The 12,704-nt window shown below is 33.3% G+C and overlaps 1 protein-coding gene across 10 annotated transcripts in view; it reads right to left on the reverse strand.

Annotated features, from left to right (window-relative positions):
* Ada3 (transcriptional adaptor 3) overlaps positions 1-12,704 on the reverse strand; it is a 68,796-nt gene that overhangs the window by 36,790 nt on the left and 19,302 nt on the right. The window contains exon 1 of one of the 10 annotated variants that reach the window (XM_076514961.1): positions 5,321-5,456. The exons of the other annotated variants lie outside the window; for them this stretch is intronic. The gene's annotated coding sequence lies outside the window, so the exon portion shown is untranslated. Of the gene's footprint in view, positions 1-5,320; positions 5,457-12,704 lie in introns of those variants that run through there. 10 annotated transcript variants of the gene reach the window in all.

The following is a 12,704-nucleotide window of genomic DNA, read 5'->3' on the forward strand; positions in this document are numbered from 1 at the left end:
AGGGTGGTCCATATACTTTTTAGCCAAAGACCTCTGGAACAAATTGTTTTTCTAACATATGAACATTTCTTATTTAACAAATCTTTAATGTCAAAATTACTTCTCAGTAGCAATTTGTTTCCAAAGTATGCTGCTGTTCTTTTTATTGGTGCTTAGACCTTATAGACATGGAACAGTCAGGTACATTTGATCTGTTCCTCCACAGTTGCAGATGGTTTCATAAGAGTATTAATTACAAGATTCAGAATATCCTTTTCTTACTTTGACCTTTTTCAAGACAATGATCATCTATGTAACTACTGCAATATTCATGTGAATAAAAACATTTTGTTTTTACTCGTTGCAAAAGTTTTCCATGTGGCAAAAGGTTCCACACACATCGATCACATTTCATTAGTTTTAATACTCCTCAAGAGCATTTTACAAAAAATATACAATTAATGCTGTTGTAGCAGCTTATATCTAACAGTTTTCTTAGTCTAGTGTATGATGGCTTTATTAAGTATTTATTTCTAATGTACATATTAACTGGTGAGAGGTACTTAGGACTATATTATGTATGAAGCAGCAACTTAATTCACATAGTAGGTCATTTTTGTGCTAATTTGGTATGAAATAATTTAGCAAATTATGTAACAATTTATTGTAGTGTTTGTGTATTTGCACATTTGTGTTTAAATTTAAATGAAGTGGATTTGGATACACTGTACACTGTAGTTAGTAATACATTTTGTACTGTTTGTAAATTATTGATGTGTTTTGGTACTAGGTTAATCCATTCCAGACATGCATACTTAATTACTGGACAATTTTCTTTTTAAATATTTTGATTATGTTGTCAGCTGAAGGTCTGTTGTTTATGTCCATTAGACTCCTAGCATAATTTGTGCATTGTCAAACATGTCATGATATTGGTTATATGTTTAATTAATGATAATTTAGAATCATACGTTAATCCTAAGAATTTGGCTGATGTTGTGGTTTGGATAAGCGTTCTTTTCATATAGTTTGAGTGATCCTTTTATATGTGTTGTTAGTTTTACAAATATGTCCAGTTGAATTTTGGAATAATTTATTTTGACAAGGCATTTTTGGCAATATTACACAGCATTGTTTAAATGTGGTTGTAAATTTGTTACAGCTACTGATGGTGTGGATGCATTTTTCCATACTGCAACAACATCAGCAAACTGAAAAATATTCTTTATTCAAACCTTTCACACATCACATATTGATATACAAATAATGAAAACATATTTTACTAAAGTGTTAACTGTAACTAGAATTTGAAATAATTAAATAGCCAGCTTACCAATTTTTTTTACATACATTGTTTCAACATGAAAACCAAAAATAATATTAAATAAAGAAGGATTTCACTTATCAGAATACTTTGAACTACTGTACTTAAAATCTCTGTTTTCTCATGTAAGTTTGCAAATGAAAAAAACATTCCCAGTTTTGTAGTTTGCTCTTAAGTCTTCAAAACTTGTTTGCATTGCCTTTGATTAATGGTAAAGGAGCTTCAACTAGAACATTCTGATGAAACCATGCACTACTGTTCAAACCCTATTATTTACTAATATATGAAAAGTAGTTCTTGCTCTGTATGATCATATTTAACCTTGTTTTTACAGCTTTTTCAACAGATGTGTCTTAGCAGTAAAATCATAAAATGGTTCCTACTAAGGCATGTACAAAAAAAAACTTCCAAGAAAAAAATGACAAGAGAAACATTTGAAAATAAATAAATGGAAATATTTTAGGGTTGATTAGTGCTTAATACAAATAAAGCCATTCTTTTGGACAGATTAAAAAGTTTTAGAAATCAAAACTGCATTGTTTACAGGCAAAACTATTCAGAGTTGTGCATGAAAGACTCCCCCCCCATGAAATACACGAGATAAATTTTAAAAATAACAAAATATCAATTTTGAAATATTTTTGGTTTACATTAGTGATAGTTAGATCATGTGATAATTCACCATTAGTCATGTTGTGCCATCTGTACTAGCAAAGCTACCTTTACTATTCTAGAACAAACCTCACATTTGAGAATTGCCAGTTACACATCAGATACACTTGCATATCAGTGGAGAGGAAGGGTGGGAGGTGGTAAGTACCTATTGCAAATACATTTTCAATGTGAGAAAATGTTAACTTCCATAAAAGTATTACCTCCTACTTGTTCAGAGCTAGAATCCCAAATGGCATAGGTGGAGCGCTGGTGAAGGTGCATAAATAACCACAATGCTCCAGAAGCACAGGTATGCAAAATCATGAAAGAAAAGTACACTTGAGAGGTGTGTTTTCTTATAGCAAAGCCACATCAGGCTATCTGCTGAGACCAACAAGGCAAATCAAACCCTGATTTTAGCATTGTAAATTCGTAGACTTACAGCTGTACCAGTGAGGGATTATTGAGAAGTATAACAATACTTCTAGAATAGCTACAATCTTCACCCAGTAATATAAAGTTGAACATCAATACAGGCAGAACTGAATTGGTAGGCACCAACATATTAACCCTCTTGTAAATTACTTGCTATAAAATTAACCTACTCAGACAAATAACTTGTACATTCTACAAATATGTTTGGTTACAGAGCTATCAAATATAAAATCCAACTCTGTCTGTCACATCTTCTATTTCACAATTTGTTAAAAATTCTTTCTTACATTTAATTATATATCACCTATAACCAATAGAAAGTCAAGGTTGTCATCTGTCAAATGATGTATCGCATTATTTATGTAAAAACGGCTGGCTTGGGTTGAAAACTTTTATGTAGAGTGAACAACGTTTCAACCTTCTTCGGTCATTGTCAGGAGAAGATCAAAATGTTGTTTGCTCCTTTACACACACAAAAAAAATTCTCAACCCAAACCAGCCACTTTTACATATATATTTTTTCTCTACAAGTGGGTTTTCTCATCATCACTGATGTATCACATTGCACTGTATTCTGAATAGATAAAGTTAATTTTCACTCATAATACAACTTTGGTTCCCATGGTAGTCACAACAGCTAACTTAGATGAATTTTTAATGCCTATTCTCACATAGGTGGCAAGTAAGAAAATTGTGACTGTTAAAGGAAATCGTCTGCTTTATGCATGTTAGTCAATGTTTTTGGTGCAATATTTAATTACTTAAAAAGTATTTAATACACTACCACCATTAGTATAAAGAAAATAAGGTTAAAAAATAATACTCAGATATTTTATTTATTGTTTTTAATGTTAATTAGAAATTAGTTAGAATAAACAATAATAGTATGATAAAAATAATTCACAAGGCATGCATATGAACAGTTCATGAGTAATGTTATTCAATCGTGTAACATGAGCTGCATAATCCCTGATTGATTTACATCTTATAATGGTGCAAGTAGTAGTTATACATAGTTCAAGGGTCAATAAAACAATAAAATTTATTTAGAAATAGATGTCTAGCATTACAAGTCTAAAGCTACTTGGGATAAATGAAGGTAGTTTATGCTACAGTTGAAATCATTCCAGAAAGAAAAGTAATTTTTGGGGAGGGGTATATAAGGTGAGTTAAAATTATCAACCTTGTATAGAGTAAGGGTAAAAAGAATAATTAATATAAAGTGTTACTGAAAACAAACATTTGGAATGTATTTAGGAGGTTTTACAAATTAAATTTGATATTTGTATGTGAAAGGCTTATAATGTTAACTAAAAGACTGCAACATTTGTGAAGATATACATTATATCAAAAGTTGGTAGTATTAAATATATAAATCCAGGTGAAGTACTGTGAATATGATGTGTCAAGTTCAGTTCATCCAGGTATCAAATGCAATTCATCCAGTGAAAGTGTCATGGATAAATAACATGTCAAGAAAAATCACCCACACATACAAGAGAGAAAATGTGGGTTGTCTGAACCTTGCCATTATCAACATGCAAATGATATTTTGCCCACATGAGTATCAAAAAGTCGTACTTAATATTGATAACATGCCATAATAATGTGACTGATAAACACAAAATGACTATAAGCAGATAAAGCTAAAGGAAAATGAGTGAATAAGCCAAATGCAGTACACCCAGACAGAAAACATCTAGGGGAAGCATCTTGGAATACAACATGTTATGCCAAGTGTGGTCCATCTGGGCAAAATCATCCAGAGGAAGCTCCTTGGATACATAATATTATTACTAAGTTAGATCTGCCTGGGGGAAGCACCTTGGGATATAACAGACTATGTTAAGTGCAGTCTATCCAGGCAAAAAACATTCAGTGGAAGCACTTTGCATAAGATTGTGATATCAAGAAGAATGGTCTGTCTGGACAAAATCTTTCAGGGGAAGTACCTTGGGTATATAACATGTTAGCTAAATGAGGTCTGCCTGGGTAAAAACATTTAAAAGAAGCACTTTGGGATATAATGGATCATGCCAACTGCAGTTTAACTGCACAAAAACAGCAGGTAGAATTGTCTTATGCAAGATATAGAATCAACAAGTGCTGTTCACCCTTGTAAAACCATGAGGAAGTGTCTGGGATAGTCAAGATATGGCCAAGTGCAGTCCTTCCAGGAAGGAAACATTGAGGGAAAGAACTTGGAATATAATCAGTTGTGTCAAGTGCAGTCCATAAAGGCAGAAAAAAATTGAGTAGAAGCACCTTGCTTAAAAAAACTACTTAATCAAAAAGTGTGATCCAATAGGCAAAAATATCCAGAGAAAATGCTTTGGATATTAAACAATTTGCTATTATTCAGTTCTGCAATGAGTATAACAACAACAGCCTTCTCACTATGTGGGTACTCCTGATCTATAAAATTTGATTTGGGTTGTTCATATAAAATCCTACTCTGGAGGAAACCTCATCAGTCCACCACTCCACCAACTGAAAATTTAAAGTGGTAAGAACTCCTGTGTTTCATTATAAGGGGGGAGATATTTGTGGTGGGGAGTCTTGAGACAGTGCATGGATATCTATGAATATCTGTGTTATCCTATTTTAAAAAGCAGAGGAAACTTGATTATAAGAATTGCAAGTCAGTAGGGACAGACAGAAATCCCTCTACTTTATTTATGAGGTCCATGAGTGATGGTACTTTACACAGGAAACAATAAACATTTGATTAACGAAAAATTATTTATACACATATCACCAGACAGACTGCAATGATCTTATAGAAACATCACATCTCAACATAAGAATTATAAAAATATTCATAACTAATGCTAATATAATAACACCTGTCACTAGGTAGAATCCTGAAATATGACAGAATTTAATGAAAATGATTTAACAATTAATAATAATAATGTGTTAACTCACCTCATTTAAAGGCAAATAGTCATATGTAGAATCACTACAGGAGGAAGATCATACCTACTTGAGGAAGACAAGCCAGGTCCTGTATAAAATAAGTGGCAAATACTTGGGGAGGTGACCATGTACTGACTTAAACAATCTCTTCCAAATGCCATAGACCATCAGATTCTAGCTGCCAAAAATATAGTTAACAGATGAATCTTGTGCAAAGGAACAATGAGTATACAGCAGCCCTCCACAAACAAGTCAGAATACACAAGTCATAGGAGTTTACAAAATCAACTAGTATGGTTAATAGGCGAAAGCTCACATGAATCAGAGGGATACCATGAGTAAACAGACAGGAATGAGGACCATGAAAGGAGCCAGCATGAGCCACACAACATAGCAGGGAATGACCTGAACAAAGATGAAATTCAGCACCAATGGGGAGTACAAATGGGAAATAGAAGGTAAGGAATAGAAGAAATGATTAAGGAAGTGGGAAACATCAATGGCATAAACATCAGAATGACAACAACTGCAATCCAGGAGGAGAAAAGAGGAAAGGATGGTACATAGAACACACTGAAATGGCTTCTAAAAGTAAACTTAACAGGGTATGAAAGACAACACTGAGATCCAAACCTGGAAGAATAACAGTGGAATGTGACATACAGACTCCACAAAATAAAGAAAATATTAGAGAAGATGATTTTCCATAAACAGAAGAAACAAAAGGTGTGTATGACAGGGTAGCCTTATAATGAGCATTATAATGACACAAAAAATCCCTGATCCAACAATCAGGTAAAGAACTGGAACAGAGGAGAGACAGAAGAACATAATGGGCAGAAACCACGATAAACAGACAAAGGTCTAAAGGTAGACCAACACCTCTTCTGGACAGACAAGGAGGAAGATAAATTGTTATTAGAAGGAAAGATGCTACACAAGGGAAAGATCCTTAGCCAAAACAAAGGACTGGACAAAAGACACATTGGGAGGAATGACATTAAAGTGTAGCTATCCAAGGAGAGACCAGGACAGAGGTAAGGGCAGGGATGCTGTTTCAGCATGGACCAAATCAGAGGGACCCTGCTTGAGGTGATTAGTAGGGAGAAAGAAGCAGAGAAAGACAAGGAGTGATATGGATAAGGTAAAAGGCCCTGGAGATAAGTGCAATCAGAAGGTTGGCATATCTGTGAAAACCCCTTAAACTGATTTAAGACATACTTTCAGAGACAATAAATGTGGACACAGACCAAAAGAAGGAATGCTGGCAACTCAGTGAGTGGAAAACATTTATGTGAGATGTTACCAAGTTAGAACAAACTCACCAAAATAGTTATGGAGAAAGTGACTATTTTGAGAGAAGCTGGTTGGGTCAATATACGTGATTGGAAACCAGATTAATGAAGCCAGGAACATGACAAGCTAAGATTGCCATGTAGTGGTCATGAGCCAAACAAAGAAAAACTGGAGTCTGAAAAGGTAGAGGTCTGGATTACATTCTCTCTTTCTAGGTGATATAGCTGATGACAGTGGAATAGAAGGAATGAACCATAACCACCCAATCCCTCAAGAGTAGGATGAGATGATACAGAACTCATCAAATTGCCAAAACCTCCAGGATGTTAAAAATGGAGATAAAGCTATCTCAATGAACCACTAACCAGAAATCTCTTGGGTATAGAGGAAAACTTCAAGTGTTTGAGTGTGACTTGTAGTAAAGGGAAAAAGAAACAAACTAGCTAACATAAACAGTTAATGGAAGTATAAATAACAAATAAAAAAAACCACAAATGTAGTAGAGATGTTTAAAATTACCTAAAGAGTAATCAATGTGCAAAATCTACACTTATACTCAAAAAAGCAAACAAAAATATAGAAAATATCAAAATCAAGTCAGGTAAACTAAAATAACTTAGATGGTAAAAGTATAAAAATCTAACTCGCAAAATAATGAGACATGAAAACATGAAAGATCTAAATTATCATGCAAGAAAAACAGGTCTATCCACATGGTTTATATAAACTGCAAGACACAGAAAAACCTACTGGGCCTGAAGAATTACACTCTAAAAACTTACCACAGATCTCATGGGAAAAGGAATAACATCTAATTCAGGAGATTATGTGGAGGTGTGGTAACAATTGGAAGGCATCAGCAAAAGAATTTTTCACACAGTAGGTACAACTTTCTCAGAAAATAAAACTGAAAGGAAGAAATTATTGGCCAAATGTAGGACAAAAACTCTGCATGAACTACAGCTTGGACTTCCCCAGCAGACATTGTTGACCTGAAGACTTAGGGACATGTACATAACCACTGGCAGGAAATTCAACATCCACCATATTAAACATCAAAGTCAATAGGTTTGTTTCATGTTAAGCACAAAGCTACCTAATGGGTTATCTATGCTCTGTCCACCACAGGTATCAAAGTCAACAGGAACAAAGTAGAATTCTGAAAACATAATTACTTCTGAAACAAATAGAAACAATGTAAATCACACATAGGAAGTGCAAACTAATAGAAATGTGAAATCAACACAATCTGTCACATGGAGAGTAAGTGAAAACCCATGTCTGGATAATGGAATGTCAATCAAGAAAGTGAGGTTTGTTCTAGAACAGTAAAAAAAAAGCTAGCCAGCATGGATGGCACAACGTGATTGGTGGAGAATTATCACATGATCAGGATATGTTCAAATGAAAAATGGCATAAATTAAGGGGTATAAAAGACTAGTGGGCTTTTAAGACAAAATTTTAGTAATGTTTACAAGGCAGACCAGGAATGACATAGCTCTGGGTAAAAGGAGTTAATTGTAAGTAAAACTGATGGTGTTCCATAGGTTTCTCTCTAACTTTCTACAACACAACTGAATTTTTGTTAATGAAGATTAATACTGTAGTAACAGACTTTAATATGTGCTTTTTACTCCCTTGTTTGATATGCAAGAAATGCTTAAAGTATTGCATTTTTCATTAGTCTTCAAGTGGATACAGTGAGACATTCAAGTTATTACACTCAACATTCACAATTTGGCATTATCAGTTAGCCAGTTTTTTTTTTTTTTTGTTGATGTTTTTGTTAGCAAATTGAACAACAGCTAGAGACTATGATACCTTTTCCATAAACAAAGTTGGATTTATGTATTATTTGTTTTCATATAGAAAGCTGGGCTTACTCTAGAAGTTTTAACTTTTGTAATCTTCAATATTTGGCCAATTTTTAAATATGTTTCCAATGATCAAGATTCAAGAGCAAAAAAGCTGATTTTTTTTTATTTAATATTTGATATAATCAAGTGTTTTTAACTTCTACTTCAGACTGAATAAGACTAATTTACTTAGGAGTTAAGAGTTTATTGGGCTTAAATAAAGGTTAAACATTTGGATCAGTTTTTTTTTACATTATTTTAATTTAACTTTATAGGGTTATTTTAATACTAACTTACGATGGAGATTATATAAAACTGGTAAAATAAATTATAAAAGGTTTCTCATTTACCTCTTGCCAGTTCCACACATACACAAGAAATATTTCCTTATATTTTTTTAATACTGTGTTGAACAAATACTTTAGTAGTTTATAAATTTCTCTCTTTTTTCACAACTAATGTGGTTTGAGTTCAGGAAGGAGCATGATATGTGAATCAATACCCTTACATATTCAGTTAGATGCAACCCAGAAAATACCAATCACTTCCTGACACTCTCTGTAAATCAGAAAAAAAACTAAATATTACTGCCATTAGTGAGGTCACTAGCAATTACTTGTACTATAAGTTACATAACATTTAGTTTCTGGAATCAAGTTTCTAATGAACATACCTATAAAGGCAATTAATCACATAGCATTGAATAGAACATACTTAACTACATTTATGATATGAAGCATGTAGATACTTTATGAATGTATAGGTTAAATAAATGATTTTCTTCCAGCTGCTTTTGTTCCTTTGTCATTCTTTGATGGAGATAACATAGCACAAGTTTCGCTCATAAGTGTTGTTGTTATGCTGTATATTGGCAAAAGCGTAGATAACAGTATCCTTCAATGGTAGGTCAGGTGGAATCTCAAGATTACAGTTTAGCTGAGAATGACCAGTTGCATAGGTGGCACTAATTACTCTGCATAAATCTAGCATTACTTGTGAAGATTGTTAAGTAAGCAGTCTGGTGCATGATCTTAAATAAGACTGGAGAAAAAAAACACCTACTAATCCAGTACAAAAACCACTCTACATCCAAAAGGTGCAGACTGTGTTTTTGTTATAATAAAAATCATTCATGCATTTTAAATCTCACCCAAGCTCTTTACTCTCATAAACATAAGGTATACAGAGTATTTCAGATTTACTTTAAAATATATATCTTGTAAAACCTCCAATTATTTAGTGGGCTTGTTTCATTGCTTTAAAGTAAATTGTTACTTCAATACACATTAGAGAGAACCAAAAGGAGAAAAGTTTGGTTCTGTAACTACAGAATATTTTATTTTGGTGTTTCCTACTTTCTCCTGATGTGTTGCTTTTTGTGAATTCTTGAGATATTAAGTTTAACAAATTTTACATGCTTCCAAAACATGCACTTTTCTATAACTAAGAAAAGTCCATCAATTAAAGAAGATAACTGTATGAGAGTTTTGTAGAATTTAGAAGTCTTTTCATAAACACCAGATTTTACCAATATTGCTGAGTTCCATGACTTTTTTTCTAGTTAAAGCCAATGACTGAAAAAACAAAGCTGCCAATGTCTGGTACACCCAAAATAACTATTTGCAATTTCTTCCTGAGGATCAACTTTAGTGCAAGGGTAGCACAAATTACAAATTATTGTTGTGGTAGTTTGGCAGTCTATTAACTACCGACCAAGATGTGCCCTGAAAGTTCAGGGCATCTCAGTCAGAGATATATTTAATGAAACTATGATGTACTGAGTGCGAGATATATTTTCACCTGTACTGAGACATCTTCTGTGCTTATGCACTAGGAAATGGTAACTTCATATTTGTCACAAGAAAAAGAAGTCTGCAATGGCTATACCTTGAATAGCCTGTACTATTCAAACACTCACTGTATGCCAAGGTCAGGCTCAACCCAGGGTTGAACAAACTAAACAACCACACGCTCAGGCAATGTGGTGCAGACTTTTCATGAGGAATGTATCATTTTCTATTGGTAGAGGGCTTTAGCCTAATGCTGAGTGCCTCATAGCCTGATAAAGAACAAGTTAATGCACTAAAGAGCTTTGTTCAGGGCTTGGTGCATATGCAAAAAAAGTTATTTTTGCTTGCAGCAAAAGGTAATTGGTCTCAGTTTTGTTAAAAGGTGAGTAGTGTTCCACAAAAAAAACTCTCCATGATGTCAATATTTTTCCAATTCACAAGTTAAATCTAAATAAGTTTACAAATCACACTGTAAACAAATAAAATGAACAACTGTAGAGGTTTCTGAATTATGTAAGACAGGTGACAGTCAATTCTGTTATTTGCTTCAAACTGCTGAAAAAAGTCCTAGTTTCAGATGCTTTTAGTTCTGGCTAATCATAACTTAATTGTATCAGGGATACTGCCAAATGTGGTGATAAAATTATAAGCATATCACTGGAGCTGAATGCTAATATGTAAGAATGAGCAGCTTTGTTGGCTGAATCTCAGTTCAATGGGAAAAGAGGCAAGAGCTATTAATTTAGTTGAAAAAGAAGTTTTAAATTTTGATTAAGAAGTTAGTATACAGAATCACATACAAACATTGTAATGGTTTTCAAATATCACCCAAAATTTGAGCTGTTTCAAACAGTTCACTATTGGAAACTAATGACATAAAACTACAACTTATGACTGTTTCAATGACTAGTACATATTTTGAATCACCGTACTGACCTTCATGTTTGATTCTTTAAAGTAATTACCATGATGTCAATAGACATTCATTTTCCTTTAAAACAACAGACTTGTATTACTAACTTTAAAACCAGAAAATTGACACATCTAATGCCTCTGTCAATGTAACTCATGTTTATCCTTTCTTTACATCAGCTTTAAACTTGAAAAGAGGACATTACTTGGCAAATGGTTTTACACCTTTCCTTCAAAAGAATCATTTCTCTATACTGTAATTTACCATTCTTTATCACTAATTATATTTTTCCTTGCCTACAAACAAGGACAGTGAACAATTCAACCTAGATCCACCAAACACTACTAACCACGAATCTCCTTCAATCTACTATATTTCCTGTTCCAATATACAAAGCCTCCTCAATCCATAGAGCATGCCTCTGTATGCCACATGTCCAATACCTTTCCAAACCCCATTTCTTTCACTTATTTTCTAAGAACTGGAAGTGTCCATTCTTATAAACATTGCACTTGTGCAGAAGTTGCAGCTTTTACTCCTATTTCTAGAAATTTCTCCTTAAACTTTAAACCTAATACACAACTCAAGAATCCTGCCCTATTCACAAACTTTGATACTTCTATATTTACAAATCACTTTTCTGCCATTACATCTCCTAAATGCAGTAGTTATGAAAATTTTAAAGTTTCCACTGTTTAATCTTAACTGTCAAGCAACCCCTCATTCTGATGACCTTCCAAACTCCACAATTTCCTTGGCTTTCTTCTTCCATTTGCAAAGTCTATTCAGTTTTTAAAGGAAATCATTTTCCTTGACCCAACAATCTTTCAAAAGCCCTAACTAAGCCTGATGACTTTCTAAGCCCAACAGACTCAGATTTTCTCCCTCTAGCAAAGTAAAACCCTATATTATCCTTGAAATAAATACTCCCTCCAACACAGCTGCCCAACTGCACTATGATCCAAACTCTAGTAAAACTATCAAACTATTCAGAATATTGAATGAAAAAGGACTGTGGTACATGTACTATGCTGATGTGCTAGAATAGTATTTGCAGAATCACACTATATCTAAATCTCTTTATTAGAATCTACAAAGCTACCATACGAGCTAATAACAAACTGTTCTATTCACAATGGAAAAGAAATCCTTAATTCTCCTCACACTTAAAAAACTCACACAAGATTGTGGCAAATCCACAACAGACAATCTTGACAAAAATGTTGCTGCTCTAAGTTTTGGGAATATAATTTGTCCTGATGAACATCAGAAATTTGATTCATTTATAAAAAAAAAGCAAAGAAGACTTCTGAAAATCACACAAAAAACAACAATAAAAATACATCATGATCTTTCATATCAAGATAAATGTCTATTTATAACACAATTCTAATTTTAAATAGACTCATACTACTACCATCTATGAGCCACTGATTAATAACTCCAACAATATAAACATGTACATTGAACTATCTCTTAAAATAGTCTACTTCTGACTTCATTACCTTTGTCTCTTCTGCATCCAATGGATCCAAAC

The sequence above is a fragment of the Tachypleus tridentatus genome, chromosome 7 (genome assembly GCF_004210375.1).
Source record: "Tachypleus tridentatus isolate NWPU-2018 chromosome 7, ASM421037v1, whole genome shotgun sequence".
Lineage (NCBI taxonomy): Eukaryota > Metazoa > Arthropoda > Merostomata > Xiphosura > Limulidae > Tachypleus > Tachypleus tridentatus.